This window comes from Acanthopagrus latus, chromosome 14 (genome assembly GCF_904848185.1).
Source record: "Acanthopagrus latus isolate v.2019 chromosome 14, fAcaLat1.1, whole genome shotgun sequence".
Lineage (NCBI taxonomy): Eukaryota > Metazoa > Chordata > Actinopteri > Spariformes > Sparidae > Acanthopagrus > Acanthopagrus latus.
In genome coordinates, this window is record NC_051052.1 from 17,047,266 (window position 1) to 17,075,206 (window position 27,941).

A 27,941-nucleotide genomic window follows, 5' to 3' on the forward strand; every position below is an offset into this window, starting at 1 on the left:
AAAACAAGCAAAGAGGTGGAGGGTGGTGGAGCCGAGGCGGGCCGGATGGAGCCCGGTCGCTTACGGCAAGCTAGACAGCCAGCGGCTAGTTGTCGCCTTTAATTATGTATGCCCCTCTAAGCCTTAAATAATTCAAGTTAGTGAGTTGTATTGAAATTCAGTTGTCCTGACCAGGAAAATTCGATAGAGTCATGTTTGTTTGACGGAGTTTTTGGCACTTCCATGTGTTGGCTTCATTTTTCAGCCTCTGAGGTTGCTGCCTGGTTTGAATGCTTTAATGCTTTAATGCGTACAGTATGATATTGTATCGCTTTGCTCACATTTACATTCCTTCAGACCCTTTTTTTTTTCTTAAAATATATTCCTCCCCAGCAGTGTTCCTTTTTTTAAAAAAAATTGGGGTAATTATCTTTAAATTAACAGCACATCATGCTTAAATGAACATGGCACCGTTTACTCTCGGACATTTTCCGACCCAGTGGCTCCCGCTTACACCAAATGAAATGTCCAAATGAAATCATGCGGGAAAAAAAATTAAGAGTCCAAAAGGAGCGAGTTCGTTCCTTTTTTTTTTCCTTTTACACATTTGGAAAGCGGGGTCTAATCACCAGTTGCACTCCAGTTTCGCTTGATGACGGTTCTGTCAGGCACTTCGGATGAAGCACGCGCCGAAAAAAAGCCTATTAGTGAGTGTGAGGAGGTGTTTTTTGTGTCACGTGCGGCGCTTGTAATAGACTCGAACGTCTTTTTAATTGGAGTGTCGTGTTTGTATTCAACAAACCTTACAGTTCCAGACATCATCCACATTTCATTGTGCTCTGAGCCGTGCAGGTTTTGGATGACGCTGCAGGCTCCCCCCCCCCTCCGTTTGCACAGGAAACGTTGGTGTGGCTTGTTCACTTTTGTAGTAACGTGTGAAGAAAAAGGAAAAAAAAAAGAGAAATGGAGTCTTGCGTAATGATTCCTACAGTAAACGGAGATTAGTGCTTCTGTTCTGAAAAGTGTGTCAGTAATTCTGGTCACACGCTCTCTTCCCCGGCTCTGTTTTCCGGAGGACTCTGGAGGTTTGCTGGTGGAGAGAGGAGGACTTTGTTTCGCAGGCGCTGCCCGCCGATAGCGCGCTAATCCGTGTGGTTTTCGGAGGCGCAGACGGGGCGCACGCTGTGTCTGTATTAGCTCTGGTGTGATCTCAACATTACGGCTTGAAAGGGGTTTGAAGTGTTAAAATGATGCTTCCCATTTTTTGGAATTAATCCAGCCAGAGAACCATTTCAATATGAGCTCCCCCCTCCTCCCCCCTCCTTGCCCCATGGCCTCGGAATGATTTGAATTAACCCACTTGCACCTCTTCGTCCTGTCGTTTTGGACCAGCTCTTCTGTAGGATGTTATAAATGTGCCTTTTTTTTCCCCGAGACTGGCTTTTTGGCTATGTTCTCATCTCGGATTCATCTCCAACAGTAGGTTTGAACTCCGGGTTACGGCTCATACTTTTGCCTCGAGGCTTCTATCCTCTTCAGAAGTTACACAGTGGACATAATATACGGCTGAGAGTACAAGACAAAAAAAGACGGGGAGGCTTAAGTGCTAGAAAAAATGTTTGATAGCTTCTCTGCACTGTATAGAGCTCCACTCCTCCCTCTCCTGTCCCACGTTTGAATGCACGTCTTTTTCCTTTTTCTTGTTGGATATCAAACCTACTGTATTTCCACAGGAAGCTCTCGCTGCTGCCAAAGTGCAATAACATTTCCATTATCAGACAATTTCACTGATGTCCACCAGCAGCAGAGGCTCTGTGGTGATGTATTGGTTGTCATTGTGTGATGACAGAGCTGACATACTGTTCTGGTGCTTTTACCGGCTTAAATTAGATGTCAGTAGATCGGAATCCTCCCGGTGACGTCTAGGCACAAACGATTCCATTAATTAATAAGTCGGCGTCTTATTGGCCTGTATGAAATCAACTCTAATGGTTTATGAAGACGTTTGTGAGACCTGGGTGACTAAACGAGGTCTAGCTGAGGGAAAAGTGGCCTCTGTGTCAAATCTGTTAACAATACAGGATATTTTTTCCATGAGTGAATAAATAAGCTGTTCTCAGAGGAAAATAAGGTCCCTGAAGTAAAGGACACTGTGTGAAGCTAGAATGGTGGCAGGGTCTGCCACATATAAACAAAGTAAAACTGTTTGAAATTGTCCTTTAAAGGTCAGTTTGTTTGTTTAGTTTTTGCCACTTTTGCTTTAACTGCTTGGTGTTGGAACTGTGTTTTGTTTAGGTAGAACTGGTCATGACGTGCTGTTAGCTGAGCCTCTTCCCTTTAAGTAGATACGCTACATGACTTTGTTGCTACATGATTAGCATGCCCTTCTGTGGTGTGTGTGCTAGGTATGCTGCAGATACGAGCCGCAGCCTTTCTGGAAAATAACAATAATGATTTCCCAGCGTCCACCGTCTCTTTCAACAGGACTTTGTTAATACAGACGTCATTTTGCAGCATATTTTCTCCTGCGACTGGCAGTGTGTAACGATGCTCGGATAATCATATAGCGTGATTCTTAAAGAGGGCAATAGATAGCTTCCAGGTCTTTCTCCTCTGTGTGTGTGTGTGTGTGTGATTGTAGAGGAGGTGGTGAATCCTTTCTTTTTTTTTGTGGCCTCATTCAGGCGATAGGCAGGCAGTGAATGTGTCTTTACTGATATCACTCCCCTGTTCCCGAAAGCCCGCAGCCCTGGCAGGATTAGGCGTTGGCCCCACTGCAAACTTTACTCCCTCACTCCCACTTCTTCCTCATCTTCTTCATCTTCTTCTTCGTCGTCTTCTCCTCTCTCAGTTTCTGCTGTCACTGCCTTTTCTGTTTATGTTGCACTTTGCCTTGTGTCTCCCACTCCTCCTCTGTTTTGTCTCTCCCCCGTCTCCATCAGAGGTCGCGACTCCGCTCCCCCGTCATGACACTTTCGACTGATCGGAGTGACATCCGCCGTCCCCGCTCGCCGCTCCCGGGCGACACCACACCCCCCACTTTTACATGCATAACAATCCAGCATCGGCCCCTGTCCCCTTCCCTTCCCTTCCCTTCCCCACTCTCTGAGACGCCTTCCCCTCCTCACCCGCTGTCCCTCGTCTCCTCTCTCCACATTTCCGTCGGGCCATTTTGTCGCGGAGCAGGAGAATGACAGAGGCGACCATTAGCTGTATATGTGTCAAACGCCCACTGCAGCGAGACATGTCTTGTGTTTACTGATGCTAAAGCGGCTGACTTGAACATTTAAAGGGATATTTAGTCAGCTTGGATTTAGAACAGAGTGACAGCAACAAAATAAATGTCATAATAAAGCAATACAGCCATAGCAGCACCCTCTTCTCTGTCGCCGATTTGTATGAGTGTGCTCTGAACACTTAGAGCTCACAGGTGCTGAGAACTGGACCCAGACAACAGATTTGTTTTGGTGGAATGTTCCTTTAAGCATCTTTTTTTTTCTTTCCCCAGGATAAACACTGGGCAACTAGAAGCACAGTGTTAATATACAAAAATACTAGAGCTGGAAGACTTAATCAGTCAGTTAACTGAGAGAAAATGAATCCACTAAAGAGACCATCTTGAACAATCTAATCAGTTATTTTTCAAACTAGAGTGAAAATTGATTCTGGCGGCTCGCCTCTGAAGGATTTTCGGCTTTTCTGCGTTGTGTCACAATTCGGATTCTAAATTTGAAGTCGATCCAAGCGATCTTTTCAGTGCCTGTTGCCAAAATCAAAAGCAAGATCTGCAATTCTCCCATAATTATTTTATTTTTTTGTTCCCTCCACCTGCCCGCCTTCTTCTGCCCGTTTAGCTGAAAACGTGCTTAAAAGAAAAAAACGATAACACTTACGGTAAAAGACGATACAGCTAGCTTATCTGTAGCCTGCAGCCTCACTTCCAGACCCTTCCTGTGAAGGAAAAGGGTGTCGGAGAAAACTCCGGCAACTTTGGAAATGTTGCGTTTATCTGCTTCTTCAGAGATCCTTTATTGATTTGTTTGGGAAGAGGGCTCACTCAGGAGAGAACTGAGAACCTGAACAAACTGAATTTTGATATTTTGGTGCATATTTCTGGTGCAGAAATCCAATATAATATTTCTTAATTATGTTCATTATTCGTTTCATATGCTACATAGGAAGAGGGTTAGAATCAGTTCAGAGAGAATGTTGCTCAGATATTGAATCGAGTCTAGTTTACATCTCTGTAAAATGAATATCTTTGGAATTTGACTGCTGGTTGAACAAAATAAGGCTTTTGAAGATGTCACCTTTGGCTCTGTGAAACTGTGATGTCATTGTTGAACAGTAAAAGAAGAAAACAACTGTCAGGTTAATCACACTCTGATTTTATTATCCCCCAGAGAAGAAAGGTGAGGGTGCTGCTGTTCTCATTAACCACCACCCGTTTGATATGATTAAGTGTGACGTACGTTGTGAGTGTTAGCTCGTAACAGCTGCTAAACATTATTCGGCAAACAACGCGCTGGATTCACCCTCAACTGCATCTCTGCTCGCTGTGTGTTCCTTTGCCGCGGGATGAGCTATTTGTCCTCGCCCCTAACTATAAGCGCCGCTGTCATCTGAGCGCCTGGTGTTTTCTTGCATCTCGCGTTATTCTGATCTCCTCGCAGAAAGCCTCCCCGTCGGTGCTCGCTTGGACTCGCTTCAGAGAAACAGATAGAGATAGACACGTCGGGCATGTAGACGACCCGAAGCCTGCAGCCAGCACGGCGCACATGTGACCCTTCTCCCATCCCCCCCCCAACGCCTCCCTCCATACCGGGACACGGACTGGCGGCCTGGAAAGAGGAGGCAGCGTTCTCCGGAGCACTCAGCTGTGCGTTACTGTACTCGACGGGCCCTGAGGGGCTCCGGGAGCCTTCTCCCCATGCTGTTTACTTACTGTTGCCAAACATGGCCTCATGAAGGCTGCTGCTGCAGAGGATGTTCTCAGCGGCAGCTTCCCACTCCCGCTGGTCCCGGTTCCCTGGCGCCGAGCCGCGCCGGTCCACAAACACAGATTTGAGTTTCATCTGTACTGATGTTTCTTAGAGAAGGAGAGGGAAATTATTCTCTCGTTTGTTTAAAAGGGCTTCAGTACACGGAGCCAAATTTTCACCTTATGTGGTTAAAAATAATCAAATTATATTACCGTGTTGTTTTTGGTAGATATTTTCCGGCAGTGGGCGGGGCAAAATGGCTCACTAGCGCCCCCTTAAGAGCAGCCACAAGCGCATCACATGGAGATCAACCAAAAAACTCTCCTGGTGTCGTGACCCAAACCCAACAGGAAGTCGGCCATTTTGAATCTAGTGCTCATTCTTTTGCCATTAACAGGTGATGCACTTGCACAAAGTCCTCCTACAGCTTCAACCGGCTCGACTTCAAATTTTGTCAGAGCGGTTCAAACACCTCGCATCACGTTGAAAGATTTAATGTGTAATTTGAACAGGAAGTAAGTTGCGTTTAAAGTTCAGAGGCGTATCGTACGTCCGATGCTCAGGAATAAGTCTGAGACACGTGGCGATTCGAGGGCCCGTTTAACTCTGCTTGCAGCTTTAAGACGTGATTGATGATTCATATGATTGCAGTTGCATTTTGACTGCAAAAATGACTAAGACCATAATGATGTGACATCTGTTGTGTTCAGTTCCAAACAAATGCGTTTTCTCACATCAGAAGAACATTTGTAGGCCGGATCAGCTCTGCAGAACTTTATCTTAGTGCTGTTTTATCACAAATACCACAGCACATCCAGTCTGGAGGTTGCACTCGGCCATATTGCGATTTCAATGATAATTGGAATTAATTGTGCTCGTCCGTGTCTGTGATGGCACTGAGCTCTGTTATTCTTTCATTATGGCCGTGACATTTGTGATCCTCGCCGGTCAGCAGATGTGCCCGAGCTCGTGGGGAGCGACGGGAGCCCGGCTGACCTTTGAGGTGTACTACAGGGAGGAAAGTCACATGAACTGACAATCGACCAGGCCCAGTGAGGTTGTAAATGTGAAGTGGGGTGCCGTTTTTGTTTTCCAAATGTTTGAGAAAAAGTCGCACAGTAGCACAGTCTCTGCTGTGCATCATTATGTCAAACGTTTTTTTTATTTCCTGTGCCTCTCAGCTCGGATTTTAGCAGGTATGTTTGCTCGGATCAGGCTCCGTGCTGTCTGGTAGTGGCACTTTCCCATCGCCGTTTTGATAATCGCCACGGTCTCACATATGAGTCATACTGATTTTGAACTGCCAGTGGGAAGAATGCAAATATGAGAGTCCATTCTGGATTTAGAAAAAAGCTCAGTTTTCCCAAGATGTTATCGCTGTGCCTCGAATCACATGCTGCATTCAGGCGCTCCTCAGACAGTCCCATTCCCGAGTTGTTAAAGTCATTTCTCCAACTTCAGTGCGTCATGACGGACAAAAAGAAGTTATTTTGCATTTTAGTGCTCAGAGTGTTTAAACAAGTTTCCTCCCATCAACCCAGCGTTTACATTTGTCCACCATGATTCAATGCAACATGGCGTCAACTCTCAATTTCCCTGACTTTTCGAAGTTGTTGTTCTGTTTTGAGAGGGCATTCACGTGAATTCTCCCACAAACATTTTCCCGATAACTCTGATAAAGCTTAATACAAATCACAGCTCTGATTGGCTGAGCAGTGTCAGGTGAGTGATCAACAATGTGTGTGATTAGTCTGTGAGTCCTCTGCGCCGCTAATGCCGTAAAGGCCTGTTAAAATATAAAAGGCTCTGTCAAAAGTTATTGACCAGTTATAGGTCAAGGTCTGATGGGATCACGTCGGGGTCTGGACGGGACGCAGTTTGCTGTGGCGTCCACCCTCAGATCCCGTCCTGCTCGCAGCCAAACAAACACAGCCACTAAACTGTGTCATCTCCATTTCAGAGAGGATGATTTCATTCCATTTGTCCTAAAAATTATATCCTCACGTTTTTTATTTGTTGCTGTTTTCATTCAGAGTCTGATTCACAAATGCAGTGAACTGAATAAATCATATATCAAAATCAGTGTCGACGTGTAAGCTCACACCTGTCTGACGACTCGGCGACCGACAGCGAGGCCTCGGCGCCCCCCGGGGAGTCGAACCCGAGTGCTCTCTCCACCCGGCTGGATCGTAATAAGATACCAGCCAATTGATCACTCACACACACCGATGTTGTAATGAAAGCGAAGACTGCACTAGATTACTGTGCAGTGCAGCAGCCCATTGATCTGCGGTCCGCTCATTCATGACCTCAGTTGAAAATTACAGCTGCGTCTTTTCCTGTAACGTCTGTTGTACGAAAAGAGTGATTGAGCTCGCGCGCTTTGATTTCACACAGCAATTACTGTTTCATTTAAAGATTGGCAATTAGGGCCGCGGTGGATTTATCTAAAGGGTAAGCACTACGTACGTCTGTGGTGTCTGGTCATTAGCGCCCTGCTTTAAGTCGATGATCCACCTCTCCACTCCGCTGTTTATTAATCATACATGACAAGGCCGTTCGTCAAAGAATCTGGCCACAGGCGTGCGGCCATGTCCTCCCCATCGCTCTTAAAGCCTCAGCCAATATCGCAGAAGGAGCGTTTGTAGTCATGGAATGTACCACTCTGTGGAGCTCCGCGGGGGTGGACGCGAGGGAGGAGGGGAGGGGGAGATGGTGAAGCTCCCTGACAAGGGCAGAGTGTGGAAACGAAGATGACTAAGCTTGTCGAGGAGAGGGGATGAGAGGTGAATCCTTCTCCTCGCTGCTTTCTGATGGTGTGTTTTTTTTTTTTTTTCTTTTTCTCCTCGCTGTTTCGCCTCCCTCCGACTCCCCCCTTCCCGTCTCTCTGTTGCTTGTACAGGAGGCCCTCAGGGCTCCAGCAGTCAGCCAGTCAGCTGGTCTCATCCGCCGGAGCAGCACATGACTTTCCATGATTACTGTTATTGTTTGTGCCCCAGTTCGCGCTGCCTGCAGGCTAAGACGCAGAAGAAGAGATGAGGAAGCGTCGCAAAGATGAGCAAGAGTGGGCTGCACAGTTTACCAGTCTTCCCTTGAGTTGACAAGCTTCAGAATCCATGATAATACAGTATAAATAGCACAATTATGTCTGTAGACTGATGAAATAACACTGACACAGAGAGTGTGTTTTCCAGTGCGCCTGTCTCAAGCAAGCATTGATTTGCAAGCTGAAGCCTCTCTGCTAAATTTACCCCCAAAGCCTTGTTTTTCCTCCCTTCACTTAAATCTTTTCTCCCTTTAATCTTCCCCACATTGACGGAAGCAGGAATGGACCCTTGGCACACACCGTATGCATCAAGTGTCTGTAATGGCTCTGACAGAGATGCTTGATCAATAACCCTTGAAGGTTTAGGCTCTGATTAGGGAGACGGATCGAGCCCTCCCACGGATGAATCACCACAGTGCCGACGCCAGGAGCCGGGCACTGGTTGACTGTCGTCTGACGGCGGGTTGGCGAGGGGGGGGGAAACAGAAGAAAAGGGGTGAAGTAAAGGGTAGTGATCAGACACGCCAAGGTGACAAGACGATACGGAGGGATCTCCTGCAGATGTAATTATCTCTCTAATGAAGAGCACAGTAGGGCATCGGAGTGCTGTAAAGTCAGGAAGTCGCAGGAACAGTAGATCAGCCTAACAAGGAGACGGCAGCTGCTCGCATATGAAGTCTTCTTTAGGGTTGTTCCATCTGTGTACTCAAAGACAACATGAAGAATTTACACTGGAGGAGTTGAAGTGAAGCAGATGTAAGACCATACCGTATACAAGGAAGTAAAAAGCTTGGGAAAACATTGTGCCCACTAAAGACTTTAAGCTAGTACAAGATACAAGGTGCAGGACCGTGTGTGAGCACCAAGCATCAGTGTTATAAACACAGAGTCCGTCTCAGTCCGTCTGTCTGCTGTAGTCCTGCCCTCCGTCGGGTATGCTGTGGTGGAGACAAGTCTACATAAAGATGCAGACACGACGGTCTCTGATTTCACTTTGTTTTGTTTGTTGTTCCGAGTCCCACTAGTCCCATTTCCTTCTCCTGCGACCAGACATTAGCCAGGAGCAGCCTGGCGGATTAGCTTGGCTCTTATTCCTCCCCGGGGAGGTCCGGACGGTCAGGTTGGATGGTCGAAAAAGACGCCGCGAGCCTCGATGGTCTCAAAGTCTGCTGCTCTTAATCCAAAACAACCGCTGCAAAAAATCTGAGCCACAAAAGATTCAAATGTAGCATAATTAGGAGGAGCTACCGACCGCTGCATCTTCATGCACAGCCATTGTCTGGTGGTTTCTAACCAAATGTGTCTCTAAAAACAGGATGAATTTGATGCTTCAATATCATAATCTTAATCACTACCACGCTTCGAGGCCGGGCAGGGCTGGAATACAGAGTTACATTGATAACATATTGCGATTCAGGTCCTCATTAGCTGTTAAAAATGTGGCCAGTAACCGAATCCAAGTGGATGAATCATCACTTCTTAACTGTTTCTAATAAGCTGTTAAAGTCCACTTACGATGGAAAAAAGGGGGCAGAAGTGCAGCACCAGTCATTCAGGCTGTCTGCAGCAGCATTATGGAGCTGACGTTACAGACAGGAAGTCATTACTCAAGCATGACAAGCCCAGAATGAAATATTTGGTGCCGCTAAGCTTTTTGCTTTCAGTTGGCAATTGCAAGGTATTCATTTTTAATCTAGGTTTATCCAACATACCGCATGAATTTTGAAAAGAAGCTCCCTCCATGTTGGACACGTTTTGTAGAAATGAACAGTGGACGCATCAGCAGGGGGGAGAAATCTTTAAATGTATTTGATCCGAACAGGCCAGGATTTACAGTATCTTGAGAGATAAATCTTTAAAAAGTAGTGTTACTGTTAGACCCGGTTATTTGTATTAATGAGACTACTGTTGGGCTGGATAAAGCTGAAAAAGTGGAAAGGACATTTGTGAGGGAAGATCAAGCACATTATTGATGAAAACACTTAATTCACAGTAGTATTCACAGTAGCTGCTGCATGCAGTTGACCACTGACTGTATAAAATATGGACAGAGCTTGTTGGTTTCAAAAAGAAGACTGATTGTATGTAAGCTTATGAGAAAATGACCGTACCCCTCCTCACCTTATTACCTCAGTAAACAGTTTCCTCATGAGTTTAAGGTCTCAGTTGTTAGTTTCTAGTCCTCTACAACACAGCATGGTGTTCATTTTGCACATTATGTTTCCATTTAGTGTGGAATAGAGTTTAAAGGTGGACATTTTTGGGCATTTCTGGCTCCAAAAAACCAAGATGGCGATGGCTACACTGCCAGACTTGAGACTACCATGGATTGTCTGATTTACTGAGGTAGAATATTGGCATAAGCCTGTCATTGGACCTGTCATTCTGCTATCTGTGTTTACCTGGACACGAATGATATGAATCTAAACAAGTTAGCTGCTTTTCTTTTGCTGGGATTTCACCATTTTTGATCTCAGGCCGGCCATCCCAAACACAAAACAACATGCTTTTGTGGGGAGATTTGCAGTGTTGCTTCATCCTGGGTTTAGTGCCGCGCAAGATTAGCCAGTTGCTTCAATCCACATACAAATAACAAGACTTCAGAATTTTGATTGCATGCAACACTTATGCCAAAGTCCCTTGGATGAACTGGCAACCTTACCTAGGTACACCCTCACCCAACGTCAGCTTGGATCGACTTCAGTCCCCCCCCCTGCAAACCTCTAAAGGATAAATTATTATGGATAATATAGATGGATTGATGGATGGATGGATGGACATATGCCAGGGTCCAGTTTTGCTGAGGCTTTATACGGCCATCTTGTCCCAAACACAGGACGATCACCCGTTTGCGTGAAACTGAAAGATGTTCACATTACATTGTTGTTCGACATGTTCGCAAACTTGCTGCCTCACTCGCTCCTGCAACTTACAGAGACTCTGGGTTTCTCTGGGTTTGAACATTGTTGAGAACATCTGTCATAATGTAACCGCACATCTGAAAAATATAAGTAACAAATGTCCAGTTGTAATGCTGAAATGATGCATAATGTGTCTTTAACTCATGTGGCAAGGGAAGGGAAGGTTTGGTGTATCAGCTGCATGCAAAATTGAAAGTGTGAAGTCACGGAGTCTGAGACTTCTTTAATAGCAGAAGCAAAGAGGAGGGAGAGCCTCGTCTGAAGCGTCCTCTCTGGGTAACCTCAGTGCTCATGTTGCCAGTTAGTGGTTTTCAGAGTTTAACCCACTTAATGACGTCAGCGCCAGTACGTAAGAGTGATTAAGACAACAGATACAGGTTTATTTATTTATTTTATTCATTTTTTCAAATGTCTCCAGAAACATTTGATGATGAATCGCTTTGCTTTTTTGCGGGGAATGACAGCCTGTAGGAAGGTAGGTAGGCAGGTAGGTAGACACGCTGTGAACACTTTGATGTCATCTCTTTGCAAGTGAGTGGAAGGTGCAGGTGTGTGAGAGAGTACAGTATAAGTGTGGGTGGGATGGAAGTGAGGGAATGATGGAGGGAGGGAGGACTGCGTTGAGGTTTACATCACTGTGGGTAGAACTCGGAGATGACTCACACCCCGAGGCAAGAAAATGCAGAAATTCTCAAATCTTACTTCACACACACGTACTCATGCTGCTGCTGCTGCTGCTGCTGCTGCTTCGCTGGCTTTGCCTGAATGAATTAGAGAACTGGTCCCTTGAGAGCCACTTAAGCAAGCAGAGTGAAATGAGGTTATGACCAATACTTAGTGCTACACACAGTGCCGACCTGGAAATGTAATCCTCCCTCCAAAAAAGCTGTTTGCCTCCGCCATTGATTAGCGCTACCTCCTCAGTTTTACCAGCTGCTTCTTTGCGACCACTGAAAGACTTGAGCTCCCCCCCTTTAATAACCAGCCCGAGACACGATTATTTAACCATAACGCTGCAGCAAATGTAGGCTGACTGACGAGGAATTAGACTGATGTTCACTTCTGACAGGGCTGACACAATATATCCTGAGGACATGTCGGCAAAGACGAGCAGTAATTCGATTTTTGAGCGGTTTGGCAGCTGCACTTGACTCCTCAGACCAGGTCCTCGCCACGGAGCGGTGTTTTTTTTTTTTGTTTTTTTTTTCTTTTTTGACCATGCAGCTGGTCCCCATTAATGGATACCTTTTAGCTTCTGAATGCTCCACTTGAAATCCAGAAATAGAGCGTGAGGTCACCGGCTCTTGGCGCCCGGCTGAGAATCTTGTTCAAGGACTCCTGTGAGAGCCGATCCCATGATGTCCTGCTGCATCCATCCCCCCCCCACCCATAATGTGCCGCGATGAACTGTGCAGCGTGTCTTTAAAGCGTTGTCACACATCTGCAGATGTGCCCTTCAAAGCGAATTTGCTCACTTCCACTAAATATGTTATCGAGGATTAACGAGAAAGCGGAGCTCTTCAAAGCAGCACAGCTCATGTACTTTACATTTGTCTGTAATTAATTAAGGCTGCCTCTGCTCCTGGTATTGAAGTTATTTGTGATGCTGTTTTGGTTCCCTAATTTTAAAGCCAGTGGGATTTTTAGATTTGCAAAAAACTAAACTCTGTGGCAACGAAAAGTCTTGTTCAGCAAGCAAATGTGATTTATGTCGTGATTTTTGACGTTATGTAAATGTGTTTGCCAGAAGTTAGAAGCTAACATTGACTAGCGAAACACACCAATGTCAGCGTCACCGGTGGTCAACTTCCCACTAAGACAACATGTCCGAAGTGACGCTGTTTAATATCCCCAACAACCTGATTGGTCTTGCTTGGCTGCTTTTTTGTGACCGCCGTGTGAAACCACAGACATATTTCAGACGACTGGCCAAGAACCAATATTAAAAAAACCACTGATATTGATACAAGGGGACCAGAAGTGCAAAAATGCTGACGTATTTTTGGGTTTAAGGACGTAGAACAAGACATGTGTGGATGTCACCTGAGGTTCCGGAAGAAATTGTGCCAACAATTTCTAACATTTTAAAGAGAGTTTAATAGATTGAGTGATTCGACAAAACATAATTCCCAGTATTGAGGGTATAGTGATTTTTTTTTTTACAAATGCCCTTCAGGAAACATTAAAGGGGCTCTAGATGACAATTTATAGCTACTGACATGTATTAATCATGTGTTTATTGGCCTGTAAACAAACTTTCATTGACCAGAATGATGGCGACACAGTAGCTAAAAGCTTTCGCAGAAGAAATGATGGTGTGTTGGTGGATTGAGCTGTTGGACTTGTTAAATTCTGACATTACCTATGAAGTGCCGTCATCATGTCGGTGGCACAAGCCGCTGCGAGGCTCCAATAAGAGCAGATGTCCCCCTCTGCCCGCGGCCTTCTCCAGGACCACATATGCATTCACTCAAATGAGCTTCAGCTCAATGGAGCTTTTTATAGCATCAACAAACGACCTATATATCATCCTCTTCCTACACGAAAAGCATCGTGTGACAGGGACAGGAATAAAACCCCTACGATTTCAAGGTGAAATATAATGACGTGCTCACACTTGCTGAGGAGTTGATCCTCCGTGTCGCTCCATGACTGCGACTCCTTCTTCCGAAAAGCTGTCTGGAACCTCCTCCTCTCTGCTGGCAGATATGGCAGCTTCCCGTCGCTCCCCTGCAGAGAGACAGAGTCCGCAATCTGGCCCGCCGATGTGACTCGGCTGCATCACAGCGTTGCACTTTGTACTGTCACTCCTAATCACCTGTCCAGTGTTGGGGAATATAGTGTGATGGCTGTGTAATATCCAGGCGGTGCCGCAGGGGGTTGTTGATGGGGGAGGGGGGTCGTGCTTACATCTGACATTGTAATGCAGCCAATGAGCCAGAGATGCTTGATATAATTAAGCCGTGGCTCGGTGTGTGTGTCACAATCTGCATGAGTTAATGCGCCCGAGCGTTGGCACAAACAAACACTTGAGCGCTGAAAGGTGCTATTTCACCTGTAGATAACGGCACAACTGTCGACATCAGCTCTTATATTTGCAGAGCGGGACAGCAGAAGTGTAAAACAAAAACTGCGAGTGTCTTTTTGATAACTGTTAATGTTATTCCGGTGTCAGCCTCTTCAAAATCAAACAGCTTGAGCGTCCTTCTAGACACAGCGTTTTGCACTCATACTCGGCATGTTGGGGGAAAAAAAACAATTGAAGCAGCAGCAGCAGCAGAAATATCCGTTTCTCGACTGACAGCAGTCTCAATGCACAGAAACACAGAGGAGCTGCAGTACATATTGCATTTTAAAGAGATTTTCCTGACTACATGTGTCTGCTGTCTGGCTTCCTCTGTTACAGTCGCTGTCGCTGTCTGTGCATGTCATTTACAGCTGAGAGCCAGCAAGTTTCTGCGTTCGTCAATGGAATTCTGGGACCTGCTGGGAATCACAAAATAGATGGGAAAAAAAAAAGTACCCGGTTTAGACACGAGAACCCAACGGGAGTCCATCCAGTGCCCACAGCGCTGTCTAGGAAACACGCAATGGTGCTAAGCTAGCAGGAGATGTGGCGGCTCAGCGTCAGCCCTCGATGGCTCGCTGCTCAGACTGCCAGAAAAACATGAGGATTTATTCGAGATTTAGAAAAGTGAAATTGATTTCATGCAGCAGATGCTTGTGGGATTTAAAAAAAAAAAATGTTGCTGAGTCCAGTGAAGACATCCGTCATAGGTAACTTTTACTTTAACAGTGTTCATTTACTACATTTTAAAAACGTGTAACAGATTCCACCAGTTGTCTCTGACACATCTGTCTGTGAAAGCACTGAAAAGATGAAATCCTATTTATATTACAGCATTATGAACTGGTGTGTGAGGTGAGGGGCCTCAGCAGTGATGATGTTGTTTTTTTTTCTTTTTACACATTCTTTCTTCAGTAGCAAAAGCCACTGAAGAAAGAAAGAAAGAAAGGAAGAAAGGAAGACAGGGAGGAAGGAAAGAAGGAGAGAGGGAAGGATTGAAAGAAGGAAGGATAGAAGAAAGGACGACGGGGAGGAAGGAAAGAAAGAAGGACAGAGGAAAGGATGACGGGGAGGAAGGAAAGAAGGAAGGACAGAAGAAAGGAACATAGTAAGGAAGGGCAGTAGATAGGAAGACAGGAAGGAAGGAAAGGGGGAAAGAAGGACAGAAGGAGAGAAGGAAGGATTGAAAGAAGGAAAGACAGAAGAAAGAAAGGAAGGAAAGCTGGAAAGAAAGAAGGACAAAACGAAGGAGGGAAAGTAAGAAAGAAATCAAGAAAGACAGAGGAAGGAAGGAAGGAAACGTTTTACTTCTCTTACTTCATTAGATATGAACTAAACGACTCTGTTTTGTCTTCTGCTTCCTTCGATTAGTTTTTCTTCTTTACTTTTAGCTCTGATCTTTCATGCTAACCTTTATTTAGCCTGCTTCCACAAGACGAGTCCTCTGGAGACGTTCGTCCTCGAGTCCTGATGTTCGTGCATAACAGTGAATTAGTATATAAAACATATATTTAGCGTGGCGCTGACTGACGGCTCGCTCGGCATCGGAATTAGCGCTGAGCTGTGAGCTGCAGGTGGCGGCGGTTAATTAGCATCGAGTGTTAGCTAGCTGGCCCTGTTATGTTAACAGCACTTTGTGGCCCTGTTCTTTTGCACTGCGATAATCATAGCCTGGCTTCCTTTTAAAGACGGGGCCAACCCACCCACCGCTCCCTCAGCTGCTTGTTTTGTTCCCAGCGCTGAGAGCAGTCATCTGGTGCCCGCCTCCTGTTGCCAGCTGCTGCCAGGCCAGCTTCCCTCGCAGGTATCCAATAGGGCTCATCATGCACTGTGGCACGGCCGTGTCCGCTCCACTGTGCTGCCAAATGCTCATAAGCCCCATTGAAGTAATCAACCAGATGAAACCCAGAGGTGCTGTTCTCTCTGTTGCGTTATTATTGGGTAGAAGAACGTGTCCTGCGTGTCGGCAGCTCTGAATCCCCGTCTTGGAAGTAGGTGACGCAACGCTCATCCCCTCTCCGCATCCCCAACCGTCCCAGTTACAACAACAGATGGAAAGTAGCTCTTTTTTTTTTATAAAAGCGTGCTTTAGCTTATTTACTGTTAATTAACAGGGACCGTCCTCGACAAAATGAGCAAATTAAACAGTAAAAGGCTGTGTTCGCTGCGAAGGTGTAAGCTGCGAAGAAAGAGAGGCCTCGGCGAGTAGACAGCTTTCCCCAGATAAATAAAGCTTCAAAGTAATGAAATGGGTGTGAAGAAGGTTTAATTTGCTGTGTGAGTCATTGTTTTTTTGTTTTGCTCTAACCAGCGTTTGACTAAAAGCATCCAGAGCATCTTGTTACAGTGTTAGCAGGAGCGGGGACACGACCGGAGGCACAGGAGGATCATTGTTAAAGGGAAGTTAATGCAAGGCGCGTGTTCATTGCAGTGGTAAAGTTAACGTTGTGTATCTGTAGTTAATGTCGTCGAACGGCCATTGTCGAGCGGCAGCCTTGTTGAAGTTACCAGGTCACGTGTGTCACAGTGAATTAGACAGTGAAACGCTGGTGCTTACCCACATCTGGGCTCCATTTGGAAAAGTTCACTGGAACAGGCGTCCAAGTTGGAAGTTCACCTTCTTCGCCCTCCTCATCAGTGGAGTTCTTCTAGTAGACTGAACAGCACTGTGAAAGGGAGACTTGCAGGGACGGAGGTGCAGTCTTTCTACAGCTGTTACACCCTGTTCACGTTGTGTTGGATGATAGGTGTCACATCATCTCAAAACTTGACCTTAAAACCCATATGGAGTATTTAACAGTCAGATACATTCGTCTACACACACGTGGACACACTCTGCAGACGAAATTGATTTCAGCTTTATGTACCAGTAAGTAAACTCCAACAACTACTGCAGTGTTGTTCCGTGTTGCTTCACAGATAGAGGAGGAAGCGGCAGATGTGCACCCAATCAAAGCCAATTTTACCCCTGTTAGTTCTCGGTGGATGAATTTCACATTTGCGCCTCTTTTAGAAAACACAGGAAAATTGTAATCACATGGTGTCCCTCTAAAGTGCCTTATCGCCACTACAGCTCCCTGCAGATTGGTCCATGTTATAGCAGGGGTGTATGTATCGAGATAGTGCTGCAGTGCTGCAGAAGAAGCCCCAGCTATTCATACAGCATGCCGCTAAGTGAATTACTCAGGCTGTGTCTCTCTAAAGCAAAACGTTTCCATTGTTTCCAACAAAGAAGCATTTGACTGAAGCCATTAGGCTCTCCTCCGACTGGGAGGCCCGCCGCTGCACCGCTGCAGCATGTGAGGATCACACGTCTCGTGCTTTATGGATGCCTTTAAATGACTGATGGCTTCAGGGGACGGTGAACTGTGTTTTTTCTTTTTTCTTTTTTTTTATTGAACCTCTTTCGTTTGAGTTCATAACTCTGTGTACATTATTATTCCTTCCACTCGAAACGCACGCGGAATGTAGATGAGCAGCGGCTCATTTTTAATCTGCTGCCTTTGGCTCTGGCGTTGCTGCTGAAATGCCTAATGCAGCTAATTAGCATCTTGATTGGCCAATCTGAAGCAATCTCCCCTCCATCTCTGACAGCGTTAGTCATGTAATATGCAGACAAATGCACGGCTGATCACAGATTCCCTGGAGTTGCGATTAGTAAGCAAGTATGTTCCATGTCAATCCTTTTGTCCGTGTTATGATAGACTCGCAGCGCAGGCATGTTCATGGCTGCCAGACAGATTCCGTCTGCTGTGTATTTATCTTTAAACGCTGGATGAGTCGATTCATTCATGAAAGCTGTGACGTGACGTATGTCTCCTGCTTATAGACTTCCAATTTAAAACACTCCTCTGTAGTGATGCAATGACACGGACGTCAAGCGAGCTCCACTTCCTGAATGAATCGATGCAGCCAGACACCGCCGACGCTCCCAGAAGCTCAAGACTCGATGAGCAGTCTGATGAAAAATGCAGGATGACCTCTGACCTGCACGCGAACGCAATAAAAGCCAGCTGATTTTGTCGCAAGGGTTTCCATAATCGAGCTTGTTTATTCCACACAAAGAGAAACTGATGAAATGAGCTCGGCACAAAGAGCGCTTGCACAAACCGCAGTAATGCAGTCTATATTTTAAAGGTTAAGGAAGCTGGAGGTGGTCAAACCAGTGAGTGTGTGCATGCACGTGTGGGTGGCTGGATGAATACAAAGGGGAGGGGATGTGTGCTGCGTGCATAAAATCAGGATAGTGTGAGGTAAAAATGCATAAAAGCATGAACTAATATTGATATTACAAACTTCAAGACAGCAATAGTAAAGATGAAAATGAAAATGGGGAGGATTCGTAGTCCTTTTTCCTGAAGCTTCACAGCTAAACAGTGTTGTAGCATTCTCCCAAACAACTGCAGTAGATGGGGACTTGTTTTAAAACGTGAAAAAACAACTAAACATCTTATAAAAGTCTGTTGTCTATGAAACATGACCTGACTTCACATCAGCATGAGGGTGAGTAGATTATGACAGGTTTAATTCTGGGTGAACTTATCCTTTAAACTGCTTTTAGATTTATTCAAATGCATCTATAACTTCAAGAGTTCAAACAGTCGAGACGTTATGGCGACTGATGTTAGCATGCTAACCAGCTAGCCTCAGCCCGTCCCCAGTCTAAAGCTCCAGAGCTCGCAGTGTGAACGCCAACCCTCCCTCTGGACCGCTAGCTCCGAGGCTAACCGCTAGCTTGCGAACGGCAGCACACACACCGTGGCTGAGCAGCTGGATCAGCTCCATCAGGCCCCTCCGCCTGAAATAAAAAATGTTTTCTTCTCATCTCCGCAGCTCAAATATCTCTGTGGCTGCGATACAACAACTGAAGCGGTTGTCTAAGAACACAATCAGCCCCCGAGACGACTAATTGTGTTCTCGTTTTGTCATTGAGGCTTGATGAGCAGTTGTTGTGACAGATATCGCTGCCGCTGTGATGCGCGTCTATATTTGGCCATCAGTGTGACAGTGCTCATTGATGGTTTCCTCTTTGTGTTTTTTTTTTTTTTTTCGCGGCGTGCACTTTCACACGACGGAAGGAGAAGACAGAGATACAGCAGATGTTTAAAGAAAGGAGGAAAAAAAGGCGAGAGGGTAAAGATTTCTTCCGAATGAGTGAAGAGCGAGTGGAACGGTGGCGAGACAGAGTGTGATGAGAGAACGATTCGCTGCCGACGAAGCGCAGGTCAGACTTTTATCGGGCCGTAACTCTTCCTCTGCCTCCCATTCACACCTGACTCCGCACATTCAAGGAAAAAAGTGGCCGGCGTTCACTAACACACTCCCACATCCACACTCCCACAAACACCGTCCTCACCCGAGGTTCCTGTAAAGTGAATGAATATTTGTTTCCAGTCAATATTTTTTTCACCGCTCGGCATCACGCTGCAGCAGCCGGACACAAGAAGCATTAAAAAGAAATAATGATAATAAAAAAAGGTATTGACTTCTTGCTCACTTCAGCGCTTCAGAATAAAATAAGTACGCTCCAGAGTGTGATTATTTTGGCGTTCAGGCCGTAACAGCTCTCCGTTATCAAGCGAGAGCGGGGAGTTAAAGATACTTGTGAGGACGTAAAAACTGAGGAAGTAACAGTTGGAGACGTATTTGTGGACGCTGAGTCGATGTTGTGACCATGCGAAAATGTCCATCGTACTTATTGACAGATTTATGTGCCGCGCCCTTCGCCGAAACTGATGAAATCACACCGAATGCAGAGAAAGAGACGGCGCGTAGACTGATCAAGGTCAATAGATGGAGGTAGCCTGTGGGAGTATGGATCGAAATGCCACGTACGACGGTGTTCTTGGGAGGAAAAGTTAATGTACAAGTACTTTCCAAAATCCTCAGGATGGACAAAACTGTGAAACTGTGGAACATTTAGATTCATTAGAGGATTTTAGCAGTCTGGAGAAACATGTTAAGTACACCACGAGTTTAATATACTCAAGTTTACAAGTCGATGCGGCTTCATATCGAATGGCCACGAGTCAATGAGGCCGGGAGCCACCAGTCTGTAGTTACCTTCTCTGGTGATTTAATCTTCTGCCGTATCAATAAAAAGATTCATTTAATATTCCAGTTAGACGTGAAGTTTCAGCTCTGGAATCGTCCGACATCCACAGACCCGTCCCTCTGCTTGATGTCTTTTTACTTTTTTTTTAATTTAGTCATATCTCAGCTCCAGCCTGAGCTCGACGGAGACGTTAAACGGGTCCCGTTGTCGTGAGTCCAGCTGTGGGTAAAGGAATAGTCCTCCTGAAGCCGCCGCCTGCCGGATCCTGTTTAGTTAATGGATCGGCCGTCGGGGTAGATGCTCTCAATAATTCAGCCTCCATTTATTCTGGGGCTAATGGAACGTAAGCGCCACCTTTCCTGTGCTAATGGAGCCACTGGACATGAAGGAAGGCCTGAGTCATTTTTTATTTTGTACCTACGAGGAGCCACTTGATGATCAGCAGACATCCCGCTCGTAGCATTATGCAACAGCTACTAGATTGAATTTTTTTTTTTTTTTCAGAGAGAGTTCCCCTCCTCGTTTCTTGTTTATGTCGAAAAGGGAAGAGACCCGGAGGTGTGTGTGTGTGTGTGTGTGTGTGTGTGTGTCGGGGGAGGGTGGCTTAAAAATATCATCCGGTGCAGAGGCTTCTAGTGTGGCGGTGAGGAAAAAGCTGAGGCCGGAGTGAGGCAGCAGTGTCCTCTCAGCGGCTGGTGAGGCGATGTGACGCACAGCTGCATGACTGACAGCTCCACTTTCTGCTTCGCAAAATAGGTCGCAGCCAACCAACCAACCAACCAACCAACCATCCATCCCTCCATCCATCCGAACCCCCCCTCTGGTGAGACACTGGCAGACAGACAGACGCGGGGGAAGAGGATAGAAGGCGGGAGGAGGTGTACGCTGAAGAAGACGACTGATTAGATTAGCACACAGACGCTGGTGGGAAACAGGTGATCGCCGATGTCCTCTGACTGAAAGATTCACAGCAGCAGCTGATCTCTGCTGGTCATCGTCAGAATCAGCAGCGCTGGAAAGTCATTTTAGCACGTTTTAAAATGTCACTTATTTGGCCGCAGTGAGGTAACGAGTCACCGCATCGTGACACGGTCCCCGAACAGCTGAACGACCGGCGTTGGATGCGGCCGTGAAGTCTACTCGTGTGTGTTCGCTCGCTGCTGTATCTAGATTTCGAAGCTTAACTCCTCGTCCCCTCTTGACCCCTCGCGTGCGCACCCATGTGACCGGCGTCCTCCTCCAGGCTTGAATGATCAAACAGAGATATTTCGAGAGAGAGAGAGGAACAAAGACGAGCCGTGACAGGAGCAGGAGGGGGGAGGAAGGCAGTCGATGGAGAGCGAATACCACAGTATCAGTGATGGTCGCTGATGTCATGAGCGAGTTGAGTCTCAGGTCCTGAATGCCTGAAGGTGACGCTGCTGCCTTACGATGTTTTAATATGGCGCCTTGATTATGATGGAAGATGCAGATGTTAAATACCGAGTTGTGTGACAATACCAAGCTTTGTTAAAAAGCATTCCAACTGGAAATAATCAGTTTTGACTCCATATTTGTGTGTTTTGGTGAAGTGACATCATCGAGCCCCGTTGTATCACTGCATCCATTGTACCTGATGATGCTGAAGAGTGTCAGCAACCGCTGGGTATCTAAACGAGCTCCTTGTACGATACGTCGGGGCTCCGAGAATCAGCCGGATTGATAACCGATAATCTTCCGTGTGGTGACTCAGAGGAGCGAGTATCGAAACAAAGCATCAGTGTGTGTCTGAGCCGCGAGGGAAACGAGCTTCAATCCAGTTTCTTAACTGATAATTATCTTAATTTCTACGGAGGAGCAGAAAGTAATACCTTGTTTTAAACCCAAACAGATGACATGTTTTCCGTAATCCACGTATCACAAAATCAAAGTGATGTAATCAATTACTCTGTTACCGCCCTCATTTTGTAACTCAGTCGTCATGTGTGCACATGATTACAGACCATTATATCATTCTTTATTCTGATACTGTAATCCTGTTAGTAATTGTCAGTAATCAGTAATCTAATTACATCATTTTCTCCCTTTAACTTTTTCCCTGAGCAGTGATGTTTCTTTTATATCCTGATTACTTAATCCCCATTACATGTCTTTCTTTACTCCCCAAGCCGGACTAATTGTTCTCAAACCAAAGACATATTTTAATATAATTTGACATCGATCAGCTGTTTTATTTTACAGATTATTCATAAGTGCTGCAGAACACAACAGCTCATGGCAGCTTTCACAACTTCCACAAACACTGAGAACATCATATTTGCATATAAACGAGAGAAAAGTTCATTCAGATTTTTGTCAGCGTCGCCCTCGTTTCCTGAAATACCAACAGCACTGAAGTGAAGCCGAAGGCCCCTGAAGTGTTCGTGGAAGCAATACGTGTTTGTCAGGTTTTCATATCCGTACGTACACGTAACCCTGACCCAGTGTGGCGTGAGATTATCACACTGATAATAGCTCTCTTTCATAACTCCTCTCATCTAGAAACGTCTCGAGTGTCTAAAAATAGCTGTTTCCCACACGCGAACCACTTTAAACTGACTTCATCCCTCGGAGCTTGAAATCTTCAGATCCCGTTTGACATGTTGTGCTGTTTGAAGTCGGACCTCGCAGGCTCTGATAACTGTGTGCTGTTTGAACAGGCCTTTTGTTTTTGCATGCCGGGTCAGTTTTCTGGACTCTCTCACTAGTTTGGAAGGGGGATCACATACAGTGGACAGCAGAGCGAGGTGAGGGGATTTGAGCCTGTTTTTGTGGGTTTGTGTGATGGTTACAGACATGTTGGCTCATAGCTGAAGTGTTAATAGTCTCCCAGAGGAGCGCTCAGGCTTTGTTTCCTGAATTTGGTACCTTTTTTTCTCTTTCCACGTTCTGCTGATCTGTGTTCGCTTGCTCTGGTCTGAATTAGTTGGTTGGTTTGTGAACTTAAGAGCCTTGTGCCCTCAGTTTTGGTTTCTTTTTGCACAGATCTGAGAAAAAATCCAACAATAAGTTAACTCTGCTTATTGGTCAGATGTGTCCGGGGCGAAAGCAAGGAAGCAAATACAGGAAGTAGGTCATTTTTTATGACCTGTAGCTTGTTTCTGTGAGAGAAATGTTGCTACTTTAAGTTATTTACCATGGAGCGACAGTAGAGTTGAGGAGCCCGTTAGCTCAAACTTGCGGAGAACACCTGGTAGTTTGGCTGGATCGACTCCAGACAACATCCAAAATCAGATATCAGGATATTGTCCATATTTGTGGGGTTGCACACGCAGCACACAACAGGAGGTTGTCCGTGTCAGATGTGTCCACGTATGTTGGAAATACTCTGCTTGGTGTGGGCGAGGGGCGGCGCCTGGTTAGGAGTATGCAAGTGACGCAAAAGGTACACAAAAGTTGACCGAGTCTCTTGCCCTCCCCTGGATCTTACTGATGATTTTGGCGTCAACCTGAACCACCCGTGTCGTCGTCATGCAGAATTACTCTTCTTCTTGTTCACACTCTCATACTTGTGTTTTTTATTTTATTTTTTTGGCAGCTGCACGCTTCACACGTCGTCCACACGCTCAGTCTCTCGCTCTGAACCCATTCCGGACGGTTCTCTGCTCTCCAGGGGGGCAAATAGAGCCGATATTTGCGTTCGCATGCACAGCTCCTCCGGATGAACTCTGGATAAGTCTATACTTACAGTTATCTGTGAAAAAGGGGGGTTTTTAGTCACCTTGGCATGAAAGACCTACCTTGTATCCCTGAGAGCATCGAAAGGTTACCACAGAGACGGGTCGGGGGGGGAGGGAGCCTGGGTTACCATGGCGATGGGCGAACGTAAGAGGGATGTAGAAGAAGATAATGGGGTTGTAAACAGGTACTCAAGGGTAAACTTAAGAGCAGAAGAAAGACACCAAGGACACATTGTTGTGTTATTATCGTGGTGAGAAGACGATTCTGTCATTTTCCTGCAACTCGGCTGTGTTTTGTTCTTTCCTGCCTGTTGTGAATCCCTGCTGTGTTTTTTCTCCTGACTGAAGCTCCATACGCAAAGTAGTTTGTAGTATTTGTCAGAAGTACATTAGAGAGTATCACGCTGCAAAACAGCGCGCTGAAAAAAAGTGATGCAACCGCCGTTGCATCATGAACTAACTGTTCAATTACACCGAAGACGAAACAGGTGAAATGGTGTCAGCGTAAATCACCGCTGATGAAATGTTTTGTTTTGTTTTTTTGCTGTTTCAAAGCGCGGTGCTGCAGGGATCGCAGTTCATTGTAAGCGTTTTTCCCTGCTACAACACAGACATCGATTTCCACCCCCCAGCCTAAATGTTGGAAGGTGCGCACTAATCATCGTAATGAGAAATCGTTGGGCGGCGTGTTGACGCATCGAGCCAGCGCTGGGAGAGGATCGCTCCGGGGGGGGGGCAGCGGCTCAGACTTTGGTTACAGATATCGCACAGAAACTCACGTATGGCGGAACATGTGACGGATGCACCGACAGAAACAGGTGGAAAGGAGAATAATAAAATGCTTCGACTGTCGGGTTTGATAGAGGATGTGTGTCGAGCTCTGTGGAGCTCTTCATCAGTGAAGTCTTTAAAAGCTGCACTAATCAATAACAATGGATTTAAATGACTGTGCATAATGAACGGGGGCAGACGCAGTTATGAACCCAGAGAAGATTTTAAACCATCTCTGCTTTACCCCTCTTCTTTTTAGCCTTTTGTTTTGGTTTGATTGGCTTTTAGAAGGAAAACACGTTCAATGTTTACTTCTAAAGAGCACACAGACGAGGTTAGCAACCTGTTGGTGAACATTTAGTATTTAGTATTTAGCATTTAGTGCAGTAGCAGCTAGGTATTGTCAGGAATAGGTGGAGACCATATGCAGGATTAATCATGGTCTTTGTTCGGTCACCTGTAGGTTTCTGAGCAGCCATTTGGAAGTTTGGTGCTCTGGTCATCGCCATCTTGGCAGTTCTCCCCTTAACTCCAAGCTGATAGCAAAATCTTACTAATGATTAGTTAGTTAATTTTGTTTTTTGTCCTGTTTCTCCTTTTCATTTGTTTATTTTTTCTCAGCAAAGAGGTGGAGCTGAGCTGAGGTGGGACAGATGAAGCCTGAATGCAGACAGCTAGCTAGACAGCTAGCGGCTAACAGTCACTCAAAGAGCCACCAGTTACGCATAATATTAAGCAACAATATAACTGAAATTAGTGAGTTATATAGAGATTTAACCATTGTATGTTGTTATGCATGGAGAAATTAGCTATCCACTGGAAATGGGCAAATAATACGTAGCTAAATAATACGTAGCTAAAGTAATCTTAAAAATGCAGCTTCACGTTTCTAGAATCACAGAGTGATCTTGAAGCTAAGATGCTAACATGTTTACAGGGGCTTTGTGTGACAGTTTGGAAAAATCTGACCTGAGTACCTCACAAAGAGTCCTGCAAGTCCAAAGTTTCTCGAGGGTTCCTCTTCACTGTGTCGCGCTCTCTTATGCTAACAAAGAGCAACAGTAGCTAACGTTGGGTTGAAAATGGAATCTGGGAACATAAATCACTCCAAAATCCCTTTAAGGTCTAAATTAAACCATTAAATTATTGCAAGCGCACTCAAAGTGGACGACCCTAGCGTGTGCAGTGTGATTTATTTATAATCATAACTATCTAATAGGCTGATTTTTCTCAATTAATTTAACAATAAAAGGTTATACGCCGGTCTGAATGGGGCTAATAATTAAATACTGTGGTTCTCCAGCAGGGTGGCGCTCCTCTCTGGCTGTGCCCACCAGCTCCAGAGCGGCAACACCATCAAGATGTGATGTATTTTTGTGTTTTCGTAACACTGAGTTTTACATGGTCAGTGGAGGAACGCAGAGAGAGACACCGGGGCACAGATGGCCAGTGGGTAACTGATGAGAGAGAGCGAGAGCGAGGGGGAGAGACAGAGTGTGTCCTTGACCTTCACACAGTGACTCGACAGTGTGCTGCATGCCATAAGGAGGCGTCCAAAGAAAAAACACTCCCCCGTATCCACACAGTCCTCGCAAACCATGTAGAACACACCGAACCAACCGAATCAGACGGCTTCCCACGAATACCCTCTCCTCTGTTCGTTCATTTCATTCACAGTTTCCATTCCCGTGAGCTTGCGTCCAACCCCTCTCCCCTCGTCATCGCGCCCGATCCATCTTTCCAGCGTCACTTGGTGTCGCCATGGTTCTGTTTTACGTGCATCTGGTCTCTGCCGCCAGGTGAAATCAGCGGAGAAGAGAATCATACGTAGTGTTCTGGGGCTTAAGCTGCCATCGGCTAACGTAGCTAGCTCTGTTGTTAAGATGCAACATCAGATGTTGCTTTTCGGGCTGAAGGATTGCTACAAATTGCTACCAAAAGATATTGTCACAAAAACCCAATTTTATATACACTATATTACCAAAAGTATTCGCTCACCTGCCTTTACTCATTCTATGAACTGAAGTGCCATCCCATTCCTAACTCATAGAATTCAATATGATGTCGGTCCACCTTTTGCAGCTATTACAGCTTCAACTCTTCTGGGAAGACTGTCCACAAGGTTGAGGAGAGTGTTTATAGGAATTTTTGACCATTCTTCCAAAAGCGCATTGGTGAGGTCACACACTGATGTTGGTCGAGAAGGCCTGGCTCTCAGTCTCCGCTCTAATTCATCCCAAAGGTGTTCTATCGGGTTCAGGTCAGGACTCTGTGCAGGCCAGTCAAGTTCATCCACACCAGACTCTGTCATCCACGTCTTTATGGACCTTGCTTTGTGCACTGGTGCACAGTCATGTTGGAAGAGGAAGGGGCCCGCTCCAAACTGTTCCCACAAGGTTGGGAGCATGGAATTGTCCAAAATGTTTTGGTATCCTGAAGCATTCAATGTTCCTTTCACTGGAACTAAGGGGCCAAGCCCAGCTCCTGAAAAACAACCCCATACCATAATTCCTCCTCCACCAAATTTCACAGTTGGCACAATGCAATCTGAAATGTACCGTTCTCCTGGCAACCTCCAAACCCAGACTCGTCCATCAGATTGCCAGATGGAAAAGCGTGATTCATCACTCCAGAGAACGCGTCTCCACTGCTCTAGAGGCCAGTGACGGCGTGCTTTACACCATTGCATCCGACGCCTTGCATTGCACTTGGTGATGTGTGGCTTGGCTGCAGCTGCTCGGCCATGGAAACCCATTCCATGAAGCTCTCTGCGTACTGTACTTGGGCTAATCTGAAGGTCACATGAAGTTTGTAGCTCTCTAGCAATTGACTGTGCAGAAAGTCGGCGACCTCTTTGCACTATGCGCTTCAGCATCCGCTGACCCCTCTCCGTCACTTTACGTGGCCTACCACTTCGTGGCTGAGTTGCTGTTGTTCCCAAACGCTTCCATTTTGTTATAATAGAGCTGACAGTTGACTGTGGAATATTTAGGAGCGAGGAAATTTCACGACTGGATTTGTTGCACAAGTGGCATCCTATGACAGTTCCACGCTGGAATTCACTGAGCTCCTGAGAGCGGCCCATTCTTTCACAAATGTCTTGTTTCACAGTCTGCATGCCTGAGTGCTTGAATTTATACACCTGGGGCCAGGCCAAGTGATTAGAACACCTGATTCTGATCATTTGAATGGGTGAGCGAATACTTTTGGTAATATAGTGTATATAGAATTATATATATTTTATGTCATGTTTTACAGAATCGAAAACTTCTTGTCGCTGCTGAAAGACTGGTCACTGTGCTGTATGGAAATGAGTCATGGTGAAAAGCTAATGAGTTTGTCTAATCCACTGTGCCTTTTATATCTATAATGCCACGCTGTGCCATAGGAACCTAATGGGAAATGTGACTTTGTGAAACGCG

At 45.7% G+C, this 27,941-nt stretch overlaps 1 protein-coding gene across 7 annotated transcripts in view; it reads left to right on the plus strand.

Moving 5' to 3' along the window:
- ppfia2 (PTPRF interacting protein alpha 2) overlaps positions 1 to 27,941 on the plus strand; it is a 164,525-nt gene that overhangs the window by 11,354 nt on the left and 125,230 nt on the right. The window lies entirely within an intron of this gene.